The 12,537-nt window shown below is 43.8% G+C and overlaps 3 non-coding genes across 3 annotated transcripts; 2 read left to right on the top strand and 1 right to left on the bottom strand.

Moving 5' to 3' along the window:
* The first annotated feature begins 1,623 nt into the window (after positions 1-1,623).
* TRNAQ-CUG (transfer RNA glutamine (anticodon CUG)) lies at positions 1,624-1,695 on the top strand. The gene has a single exon. It is a non-coding gene; the product is annotated as a tRNA-Gln (tRNA).
* A 210-nt stretch (positions 1,696-1,905) lies between these two features.
* Positions 1,906-1,977, top strand: TRNAQ-UUG (transfer RNA glutamine (anticodon UUG)). Its single transcript has one exon. It is a non-coding gene; the product is annotated as a tRNA-Gln (tRNA).
* A 3,050-nt stretch (positions 1,978-5,027) lies between these two features.
* Positions 5,028-5,099, bottom strand: TRNAQ-CUG (transfer RNA glutamine (anticodon CUG)). The gene has a single exon. It is a non-coding gene; the product is annotated as a tRNA-Gln (tRNA).
* Between the last annotated feature and the right edge of the window lie 7,438 nt (positions 5,100-12,537).

Raw genomic sequence — 12,537 nt, 5'->3', positions numbered from 1 at the left:
TCCTCCATACATCAGAGCAGATCACCTTCCTCCATACATCAGAGCAGATCACCTTCCTCCATACATCAGAGCAGATCACCTTCCTCCATACATCAGAGCAGATCACCTTCCTCCATACATCAGAGCAGATCACCTTCCTCCATACATTTTGGGAGTCTCCCAACTCAAAACGGCCATTTTGTTTTTTGGTGAAAGTAATGTTTTTCTTCTGGCCACTCTGTCATAAAGCCCAACTCTATGGAGCGTACGGCTTATTGCCCTCCTATGTACAGATACTCCAGTCTCTGCTGTGGAACTCTGCAGCTCCTCCAGGGTTACCTTAGATCTCGGTGCTCCTCTCTGATAAATGCCCTCCTTGCCCGCTCCGTGAGTTTTGGTGTGCGCCCGTCTCTTGGCGTGTTTGCTTTTGTGCCATCTTCTTTCCATTTGGTTATGATAGATATGATGGGGCTCCTAGGGACTTGTACTTCTCAACAACATTGTCCCTTAGACCCCTTTCACACCACACCGCACCTTGTGTCGGCGGTAAAACGCCGCTATTTTTAGCGGCGTTTTACCGCCGGATTTGCGGTGCATTTCGGTCACTAGCGGGGCGCTTTTACCCCCCGCTAGCGGCCGCAAAAGGGTTAAAACCGCCGGCAATACGCTGCAATAGTGGCGTTTTGCCGGCGGCATTACAGCGCTGCCCCATTGATTTCAATGGGGAGCAGCGGTGGAGGAGTGTTAAACACACAGCTGCTTCACCGCTCCAAAGAAGCTGCTGGCAGGACTTTTTTCTGATGTCCTGCCAGCGCACCGCTGTAGTGTGAAAGCCCTCGGGGGCTTTCACACTACACACAATGGTGCAGCTTCTTTAGGGCGTTTTGCAGGCGCTATTTCTAACGCTATAGCGCCTGCAAAACGCCCTGGTGTAAAAGGGGTCTTACTTGTTTGGAGAGTTCCTTGGTCTTCATGGCAGTGTTTGGTTAGTGGTGCCTCTTGCTTAGGTGTTGGCGCCTCTGGGGCCTTTTACAAAGGTGTGTCTATGTAATGACAGATCATTGCACACAGGTGGACATAATTTCACTAATTATGTGACTTCTGAAGGTAATTGGTGCCACCAGAGCTTTTTATGGGCTTCATAACAAAGGGGGGGTGAATACATATGCACATAAGTATCAGTTTTACATATATATTTTTCTAATTTTACTTCACCAACTTAGACTATTGTGTGCTGATCATCACATAGAATTCAGATTAAATAAAACCATTGAACTAAAGGCTGTAATGTAACAAAATAGGTAAAAAGCCAAGGGGGGTGAATACTTTCCAAGGCTCTGTAGGTAGGAAACTTTCACTCAAAGTCAAAAAATGTCGCTGGGTTGGTGATGTCACCGGAATGGGGGGGGGGGGGGGGGGGAAATGTTCTTGCATTGCAAGAACCTCCAAAACATTTTTAGAGCCAAGTTTCCGTAAACCCCAGCCTATCGCAGATCAAAGTTGCAAAACTGCGTTCAGATTTATTTCCTCTCCATCATGAAGGGAAGGGAAATCCTGAACTTCCCTTAGGATAAAATAGCCATAGATACAATGTATAGAGAGTGAAACCTCCCCTGTGATAACATCCCAGCTTTCTATAGAGGAGGTTCCATGGTGTAATGGTTAGCACTCTGGACTCTGAATCCAGCGATCCGAGTTCAAATCTCGGTGGGACCTTGGCTTTTTTTTTATATTTCTTATCAACAAATCTTATTTTGGATATTTGCAAACTTCACATTTCCCTCCAACATTTAGGAATATTAACTTTCTGTGGAAGAATTTAGGATATGGCATATGAAGGAGGGCAGATATAATAATAAAAGAAGTTGGGGGAGGTGTTCGCTGAGTCATAGTCTAAACAAGTACACCCCCTTTCTGGGATCAGCTGGTTCCATGGTGTAATGGTTAGCACTCTGGACTTTGAATCCAGCGATCCGAGTTCAAATCTCGGTGGAACCTGTCTTTTATTTATTTATTTTTTATTTATTTTTTTCTCTCGCTATTCCTTGTTTATTTTTTTTTTATTTTTTTTTTTGGGCTTATATTTGCTTATTTCTCTTTCATTTTTTATCTATAAAACAGTTTTTATTTTTTGCTTAGATTGGTATTTTTTCCCCTTTACTTTCTATATCAACAGTTAATTTTTCGCCTTATATGTGCTTTTTTTTCTATAACAAAAATAAAATTTTCTTTGGCTTATGTCCCTCCTCCACAATTTCTTTCTATATCAACCACTTAACTTTTTTCTTTTGGCTATTTGCTTTTTTTTCTTTTATAATTTGTTTTCTATTTTTTTTTTTTTTTTTCTATCCTAAACATTTTATTTCTTTGCCTTTATATATATATATATATATATATATATATATATATATATATATATATATATATATATATATATGTTTTGTTGTTTTTTTCTATCCGAAACAGTTTATTATTTGCTGACTTGAAATTTCTTTTTTGGGGAAAAAGTAAATATATCACAAAGTTTATTTTATTTTTTGCTTTTTTAAACCAGTTTTTGTTTGCCTCTTATATTTGCCTTTTTTAAATTTATTTTTCATTTTCTATTACAGACTTTTTTGGACTTATAGTTGCTTTTTTTTTTTTTTTTAATAATTTGTTTTCTACACTAAACATTTTAATTTTTTTTCCATATAATTTTTATTATTTGCTGACTATCACAAAGTTTATTTTATTTTTTGCTTTTATTAAACCAGTTTTTGTTTGCCTTTTATATTTGCCTTTTTTTTCATTTTCTATTACAGACTTTTTTGGACTTATAGTTGCTTTTTTTTTTTTTTTTTTATATAATTTGTTTTCTATACTAAACATTTTAGTTTTTTGCCATATAATTTTTATTATTTGCTGACTATCGCAAAGTTTATTTTATTTTTTGCTTTTTTTAAACCAGTTTTTTGTTTTCCCCTTACATTTGCTTTTTTAAATGTATTTTTCATTTTCTATAAAACAGACAGTTGTTTTTTTTTTGGCTTATATTTTCTTTTTTTTCCCTGCCCATTATAGAAAATACAAAACTGGAAAAAAAAGCAAATATAAGAAAAGGAAATTCAACTGTTGGCATATAAAATATTTTTTTTTAAATAAATGAAAAAAAAAAGCAAATATAAAAAAAAAAATGGTTTAACCACTTCAGCCCCAGAAGATTTGGCTTGAGCAGCCAAATCTTCTGGGGCTGAAGTGGTTAAACCATTTTTTTTTTTATATTTGCTTTTTTTTTTTCATTTATTTAAAAAAAAATATTTTATATGCCAACAGTTGAATTTCCTTTTCTTATATTTGCTTTTTTTTCCAGTTTTGTATTTTCTATAATGGCCATTTTTTTTACAAAAAGGCACTGCGTCGCTTTACCTGACAATTGCGCTGTCGCGCGATGTTGTATCCAAACAAAACTGACGTCCTTTTTTTTCCCCCCCCAACAATTAGAGCTTTCTTTTGGTGGTATTTGATTAACTCTGTGGTTTTTATTAATTTGCACTATAAACAAAAAAAATAAAATAAATAAAAGTGACAATTTTGAAAAAAAAAAAAAAACACATTTTTGTACTTTTTACTATAATAAATATCCCCCTTTTTTTTATTTTTTTCAAAAAGCTAATTTTTGTCTTCAGTTTAGGCTTATATGTATTCTTCTACATAGTTTTGGTAATAAAAAAAACAAAAAAAAAAAAACGCAATAAGCGTATATTGATTGGTTTGTGCAAAAGTTATAGCGTCTAAAAAAAAAAAAAAGGACAGATTTATGCCATTTTTATTATTATTATTTTTTAATAGTAATGGCAGTGATCTGCGATTTTTTTTAATTGGGACTGCGACATTATGGTGGGCAGATCGTACACTGACAATTATACAGCGATCAGAGCTATAAAAATTCACTGATTACTGTATAAATGTCACTGGCAGGGAAGGGGTTAACACTAGGGGGGCGATCAAGGGGTTAACTGTGTTCCCTGACTGTGTGTTCTAATTGTAGGGGGAGGGGAGTGACTGGAGGAAATGACAGATCGTGATTGGTCATCACAGTGGTCACAAGACTGCGGATCTTTTCCACTCCCAGAGCAGTCGCTTCCCAGGGCATTGGCTGTTGCAGAATTTTTTTTAACCCCAAATTACTGAGCTCTTACCAATTTTTTTGCGCTTTACTTTTTTTGTAATATATTTTTCCCCTATTTTTTTTTATTTTTTACACTGTCCCTTAAAAGTAAAAAAAATTTTTGAATCACTTTTATTCCTATTACAAGGAATGTTAACATCATTTGTAATATAAAAAAAAAGGGGTGACAGGTCCTCTTTATGGAGAGATCTGGGGTCAGACAGACCCCAGATCTCTCCTTTACCTTTAAAAACAAAAAATAAAAAAATAAAATAAAAATGGTCTACTTCCACCCTAGACCAGAAGTGACGTCATGACGTCGCTCCGGTCCTTCAAGGCCATAGAGGCAAACCATCTAATCCAGTGATGGGGAACCTCGGCACCCCAGATGTTTTGGAACATTTCCCATGATCCTCATGCACTCTGCAGTGGAGATGAGCATCGTGGGAAAATGTAGAAAATGGGAAAATGTCGTTTCAAAACATCTGGAGTGCCGAGATTCACCATCACTGATCTCATCTCTCTTCACCTCTGCGACCAGCCGGCGGCACGGTCGGATCGTTCCTCGGGTGCGCTGGTGAAAACGACATGCCTGAGAAACACCGGCAAGCTGCAGGAGGGGGTGAGGGGGGGGGGGATATGGACGGATATCCCTTCTGGACAGCGATCCAGCAGCTCATGAGCCGCTTGGATCACTTTCATGAAAAGGCAATCGCTAGCTGAAAAAAAAAAAAAAGAAAAGAGGATACCAGGGTTATGGCCGATGGCTCCTACTGTAAACCACTTGCAAAGCGCAACCTATGGCAGCGGGCAACACCTGCCCTACATGTATGTGTTACGTCTCAGCAAGGAGGTCAAAAAATTGTGACCTAGCGATTGATTTAGGAAAGAAAAGCCAAGGTCCCACCGAGATTTGAACTCGGATCGCTGGATTCAGAGTCCAGAGTGCTAACCATTACACCATGGAACCTGCTGGTGACAAAAGGTCGCCCTTCCCACAGTTCTGGCCAAGCCAATTAAAGCTCCATTGATATATAATCCCAGCCAATCCCCTCCCCCCCCCCCCCCCCCCTCTTTCAATAGAGAGAATTCCTTCAGTGACACTTGTCTAAAGATTTTCCTCCCCAGAGAGTTCCATTTCCAGGTCCAGCTATGTCTATGAAATTTGGAGTGAAGGGAAATCTCCCCAATCAAATGGAAAGAAAAGTTTGGGGTGCAATTGAAAATAGACACACAAGGCCCCCCTGAAAAGGCTTCCTCAAACTTTTAATGCAGAAAAAAAAAAAAAAGACATAAACCAAAAAGAGAGGATTATTTAAAGAGGAACTGCAGTCTGCTCACATAAATTTGTAATAAAAAACATCTTTTGCCATTCTGAAGCTTCCCTCCAACCACTTTGAATATTATTTTATATATACTGCGATTCTGTACTCGCCAAATATGCTGCAGAAATCTCCCTCCACCGAGTCTGTCTGCAGCCATTTTAAAGAGGAAGTAAACCCTAAATGGGTGTTACTTCCTCTTTCATTCCCTGCAAAGGTAAAGCATAATGGACTACTATGCATCGCATAGTAGTCCATTATGTGTCACTTACCTGACACAGGAGCCAGCGAAGTCACCGCTGTCCCCTGTAGTCCGGCGCGTCCATCTTCTCGGTGGGTCTCGCTGCTGTCATTCGGCGAAGCCACCATGACGTCACTACCACGCATGCGCACGGGAGCCGCCACTTGCGGCATATCGCCGTTGACCGCGGCGCGCTCAGTGCGCCGCTGTCTACCGGGCATTCCCCCGTAGACATCGGTACCCGTCTTTCGGCAAATATCTTCTAAACCGTGTAGGTTTAGGAAATATTTCTTGGACCTACAGGTAAGCCTTAATCTAGGCTTACCTGTAGGTCAAAGTTGGTTGTAAGGGTTTACAACCACTTTTACTGTGGGCAGCTGAAGCTGCCGTCTGTTTACTTCCTGGATTTACACAGAGAAACACCTCCAGCTCTGCAGCTCTCATTGGCCCCCTTATGACTCACTGGGGGTGAGCTTTATGGCAAACTCTCACGAGAGAGAGAGCTGTGTATGATGTCATAAGCCTAGGCTAATGACCAGACAAGAAACAGGAAGTGGGCTGTATAAGGGATTCACTGTCAGAAAGGAAAAAAAAAAAAAAAAAAAAAAAACGGTAAAACAAGGGCAGAAGGTTTTATAGGTGGAAAGTTGAAACTAAAAAATGACTGAAGGTCCGCTTTAAGTTTGCATTAGCGCAATAGAGACCGTTTAAAAAAGTAAACAAAGTGCAAAATAAAATATTTACAAAAAGATGGGTATTACAAAAGATTAGTGATGGCCGAACGGTTCGCCCGGCGGTCGTTTCGCGGCGAATTTCCGACTTTCGCCGTCCGCGGGTTCGAACGCCTTTTTCCGTCGTTCGCCCCGGCGGACTTACGTGTTTAATGTATACAAGAACTTTAACCTTTCGTGACACGTTTATCATGTGTTACAGGACAACCAATTGAGACATGACAGCTCATGGACACTTGGACATTCCCCCTAACCTATAAATACACCCGATCCGGTGGCCATTTTACATTCTTTCTTCTGTCACTGTAGGGAAAGGATCCTGTGTGGAGTAGGGACAGAGAAAACGCTAGCTATTTGGTACACAAAAGTTCTTTTCAGGACTGGTATAGGTGTTAGGTCAGCAGCCTGAGTTTCTTTTGTCAGTTTAGATAAAGGGACAGAGCGCTGTATGCTGCTATTTTAGGGACAGCTCAGCCAGATTAGTCTTTCTTCATCATCATCATCATCATCATCATTAGCTGTTACTATCAGGTCCACAAAAGAGCTGTTCCAGCTAATCGTTCCAGCCTACTCTTTTTTGCCAATTTGTATAGGGACAGGCAGGAAGCAGTGTGTCAGGCAGTGAGGATAATTTTAAAGACTTGCTGTTACTATTAGTTCCACAAAGGTTCTTTTCAGGACTGGTATCAGTGGTACGGTAATAGGCTTGTACACGTATAATATTCTTTCTTCCAAATATAGAAAGAATATTATACTTGACTGCTGCCCTTCTGCTGCAGTCTGCTAATCATTCACAACTCACTTGTTCCACAAAAGTTCTTATAAGGACTGGTAACTTGGTCTGTCTAGGGTGCTACGGTACATAGGCTTGGGTGCGGTACAGTCTGCTGTTCTGTAAGGACCGCTATCGGTCCACAATAGATAGGGTTGCCGTGCACTACTGCTGACCGCTGCCCTATACTGCAGCAGTCCTTCAGCGGTATAGGGACTGACGCACAGTCTGCTAAACACTAATACACAACCTGCTTGGTCCACAAAAGTTCTTATAAGGACTGGTAACTTGGTATAGGGTGCTACGGTACATAGGCCTGAGTGCGTTACAGTCTGCTGTTCTGTAAGGACCGCTATCGGTCCACAATACATAGGGTTGACGTGCACTACTGCTGACCGCTGCCCTATACTGCAGCAGTCCTTCAGCGGTATAGGGACTGACGCACAGTCTGCTAAACACTAACACACAACCTGCTTGGTCCACAAAAGTTCTTATAAGGACTGGTAACTTGGTATAGGGTGCTACGGTACATAGGCCTGAGTGCAGTACAGTCTGCTGTTCTGTAAGGACTGCTATCGGTCCACAATACATAGGGTTGCCGTGCACTACTGCTGACCGCTGCCCTATACTGCAGCAGTCCTTCAGCGGTATAGGGACTGACGCACAGTCTGCTAAACACTAATACACAACCTGCTTGGTCCACAAAAGTTCTTATAAGGACTGGTAACTTGGTATAGGGTGCTACGGTACATAGGCCTGAGTGCGTTACAGTCTGCTGTTCTGTAAGGACCGCTATCGGTCCACAATACATAGGGTTGCCGTGCACTACTGCTGACCGCTGCCCTATACTGCAGCAGTCCTTCATTGGTATAGGGACTGACGTACAGTCTGCTAATCACTAACACACAACCTGCTTGGTCCACAAAAGTTCTTATAAGGACTGGTAACTTGGTATAGGGTGCTACGGTACATAGGCCTGAGTGCGTTACAGTCTGCTGTTCTGTAAGGACCGCTATCGGTCCACAATAGATAGGGTTGCCGTGCACTACTGCTGACCGCTGCCCTATACTGCAGCAGTCCTTCAGCGGTATAGGGACTGACGCACAGTCTGCTAAACACTAATACACAACCTGCTTGGTCCACAAAAGTTCTTATAAGGACTGGTAACTTGGTATAGGGTGCTACGGTACATAGGCCTGAGTGCGTTACAGTCTGCTGTTCTGTAAGGACCGCTATCGGTCCACAATACATAGGGTTGACGTGCACTACTGCTGACCGCTGCCCTATACTGCAGCAGTCCTTCAGCGGTATAGGGACTGACGCACAGTCTGCTAAACACTAACACACAACCTGCTTGGTCCACAAAAGTTCTTATAAGGACTGGTAACTTGGTATAGGGTGCTACGGTACATAGGCCTGAGTGCAGTACAGTCTGCTGTTCTGTAAGGACTGCTATCGGTCCACAATACATAGGGTTGCCGTGCACTACTGCTGACCGCTGCCCTATACTGCAGCAGTCCTTCAGCGGTATAGGGACTGACGCACAGTCTGCTAAACACTAATACACAACCTGCTTGGTCCACAAAAGTTCTTATAAGGACTGGTAACTTGGTATAGGGTGCTACGGTACATAGGCCTGAGTGCGTTACAGTCTGCTGTTCTGTAAGGACCGCTATCGGTCCACAATACATAGGGTTGCCGTGCACTACTGCTGACCGCTGCCCTATACTGCAGCAGTCCTTCATTGGTATAGGGACTGACGTACAGTCTGCTAATCACTAACACACAACCTGCTTGGTCCACAAAAGTTCTTATAAGGACTGGTAACTTGGTATAGGGTGCTACGGTACATAGGCCTGAGTGCGTTACAGTCTGCTGTTCTGTAAGGACCGCTATCGGTCCACAATACATAGGGTTGCCGTGCACTACTGCTGACCGCTGCCCTATACTGCAGCAGTCCTTCATTGGTATAGGGACTGACGTACAGTCTGCTAATCACTAACACACAACCTGCTTGGTCCACAAAAGTTCTTATAAGGACTGGTAACTTGGTATAGGGTGCTACGGTACATAGGCCTGAGTGCGTTACAGTCTGCTGTTCTGTAAGGACCGCTATCGGTCCACAATACATAGGGTTGCCGTGCACTACTGCTGACCGCTGCCCTATACTGCAGCAGTCCTTCATTGGTATAGGGACTGACGTACAGTCTGCTAATCACTAACACACAACCTGCTTGGTCCACAAAAGTTCTTATAAGGACTGGTAACTTGGTATAGGGTGCTACGGTACATAGGCCTGAGTGCGTTACAGTCTGCTGTTCTGTAAGGACCGCTATCGGTCCACAATACATAGGGTTGCCGTGCACTACTGCTGACCGCTGCCCTATACTGCAGCAGTCCTTCATTGGTATAGGGACTGACGTACAGTCTGCTAATCACTAACACACAACCTGCTTGGTCCACAAAAGTTCTTATAAGGACTGGTAACTTGGTATAGGGTGCTACGGTACATAGGCCTGAGTGCGTTACAGTCTGCTGTTCTGTAAGGACCGCTATCGGTCCACAATACATAGGGTTGCCGTGCACTACTGCTGACCGCTGCCCTATACTGCAGCAGTCCTTCATTGGTATAGGGACTGACGTACAGTCTGCTAATCACTAACACACAACCTGCTTGGTCCACAAAAGTTTTTATAAGGACTGGTAACTTGGTATAGGGTGCTACGGTACATAGGCCTGAGTGCAGTACAGTCTGCTGTTCTGTAAGGACCGCTATCGGTCCACAATACATAGGGTTGACGTGCACTACTGCTGACCGCTGCCCTATACTGCAGCAGTCCTTCATTGGTATAGGGACTGACGTACAGTCTGCTAATCACTAACACACAACCTGCTTGGTCCACAAAAGTTCTTATAAGGACTGGTAACTTGGTATAGGGTGCTACGGTACATAGGCCTGAGTGCGTTACAGTCTGCTGTTCTGTAAGGACCGCTATCGGTCCACAATACATAGGGTTGCCGTGCACTACTGCTGACCGCTGCCCTATACTGCAGCAGTCCTTCATTGGTATAGGGACTGACGTACAGTCTGCTAATCACTAACACACAACCTGCTTGGTCCACAAAAGTTCTTATAAGGACTGGTAACTTGGTATAGGGTGCTACGGTACATAGGCCTGAGTGCGTTACAGTCTGCTGTTCTGTAAGGACCGCTATCGGTCCACAATACATAGGGTTGCCGTGCACTACTGCTGACCGCTGCCCTATACTGCAGCAGTCCTTCATTGGTATAGGGACTGACGTACAGTCTGCTAATCACTAACACACAACCTGCTTGGTCCACAAAAGTTCTTATAAGGACTGGTAACTTGGTATAGGGTGCTACGGTACATAGGCCTGAGTGCGTTACAGTCTGCTGTTCTGTAAGGACCGCTATCGGTCCACAATACATAGGGTTGCCGTGCACTACTGCTGACCGCTGCCCTATACTGCAGCAGTCCTTCATTGGTATAGGGACTGACGTACAGTCTGCTAATCACTAACACACAACCTGCTTGGTCCACAAAAGTTCTTATAAGGACTGGTAACTTGGTATAGGGTGCTACGGTACATAGGCCTGAGTGCGTTACAGTCTGCTGTTCTGTAAGGACCGCTATCGGTCCACAATACATAGGGTTGCCGTGCACTACTGCTGACCGCTGCCCTATACTGCAGCAGTCCTTCATTGGTATAGGGACTGACGTACAGTCTGCTAATCACTAACACACAACCTGCTTGGTCCACAAAAGTTTTTATAAGGACTGGTAACTTGGTATAGGGTGCTACGGTACATAGGCCTGAGTGCAGTACAGTCTGCTGTTCTGTAAGGACCGCTATCGGTCCACAATACATAGGGTTGACGTGCACTACTGCTGACCGCTGCCCTATACTGCAGCAGTCCTTCATTGGTATAGGGACTGACGTACAGTCTGCTAATCACTAACACACAACCTGCTTGGTCCACAAAAGTTTTTATAAGGACTGGTAACTTGGTATAGGGTGCTACGGTACATAGGCCTGAGTGCAGTACAGTCTGCTGTTCTGTAAGGACCGCTATCGGTCCACAATACATAGGGTTGACGTGCACTACTGCTGACCGCTGCCCTATACTGCAGCAGTCCTTCATTGGTATAGGGACTGACGTACAGTCTGCTAATCACTAACACACAACCTGCTTGGTCCACAAAAGTTTTTATAAGGACTGGTAACTTGGTATAGGGTGCTACGGTACATAGGCCTGAGTGCAGTACAGTCTGCTGTTCTGTAAGGACCGCTATCGGTCCACAATACATAGGGTTGACGTGCACTACTGCTGACCGCTGCCCTATACTGCAGCAGTCCTTCATTGGTATAGGGACTGACGTACAGTCTGCTAATCACTAACACACAACCTGCTTGGTCCACAAAAGTTCTTATAAGGACTGGTAACTTGGTATAGGGTGCTACGGTACATAGGCCTGAGTGCAGTACAGTCTGCTGTTCTGTAAGGACCGCTATCGGTCCACAATACATAGGGTTGACGTGCACTACTGCTGACCGCTGCCCTATACTGCAGCAGTCCTTCAGCGGTATAGGGACTAAGAGTTTTGTCACAGGGTGATTTAAAAAATGACAGGCAGAGGAAGAGGCAGGCCCTTCCGCAGGGGTGGTAGGGGTAGGGCAGGAGCAACAGCCTTGAGCCAAAGTGGGAAGTTGCAGAAGGTGCGTTCAATTACTTTAAAGGACGCACCAGACTTGGTTGAGTGGCTCACTCAGCCTTATTCTTCTGCACCCTCCTCATCCTCTCGATCTGCACCCTCTTCTTCACTCTCTGCTATGTGCACCCCCAAAGACACTACCACCAACAACACCACCACCACCACATACCTTCCGCTTGAGTGCAAATGGGGGCCTTCATGCTCCAGTGTTTTAATAGGGACCCCCGTATAAAAAGCATGAGGGTCAAGGACCAGTACTGGGTGGCAACGTACTTAGATCCCCGGTACAAACACAAAATGGCGGAAATGTTACCGCCGTCGCAGAGGGCTGTCAGAATGCAGCACTTCCAGGCCTTGCTTCGAGAAATGCTGCATTCTGCTTTTGCGTGCGCTGGCAGAGGAGCAATTCCCACTCCCAGAGAAGGATTTGCGGGTACCAATCCAACAGCGCCTGCAAGAAGAGGCCGGTTTGAAGATGTGTTGGTGACTTCGGATATGAGGTCATTCTTTCAGCCGACCCATCGACAGGTGTCATCCGGATCCAGCATCAGGGAACGCCTAGACCGTCAGGTGTCCGACTACATTGGGTTAACGGCCGATGTGGAC

This window comes from Lithobates pipiens, unplaced genomic scaffold (assembly GCF_037356315.1).
Source record: "Lithobates pipiens isolate NorthernLeopardFrog02 unplaced genomic scaffold, aLitPip1_a1.2 Scaffold_28, whole genome shotgun sequence".
NCBI classification, from domain to species: Eukaryota; Metazoa; Chordata; class Amphibia; order Anura; family Ranidae; genus Lithobates; species Lithobates pipiens.
This window is presented reverse-complemented; position numbering and strand designations above follow the sequence as displayed.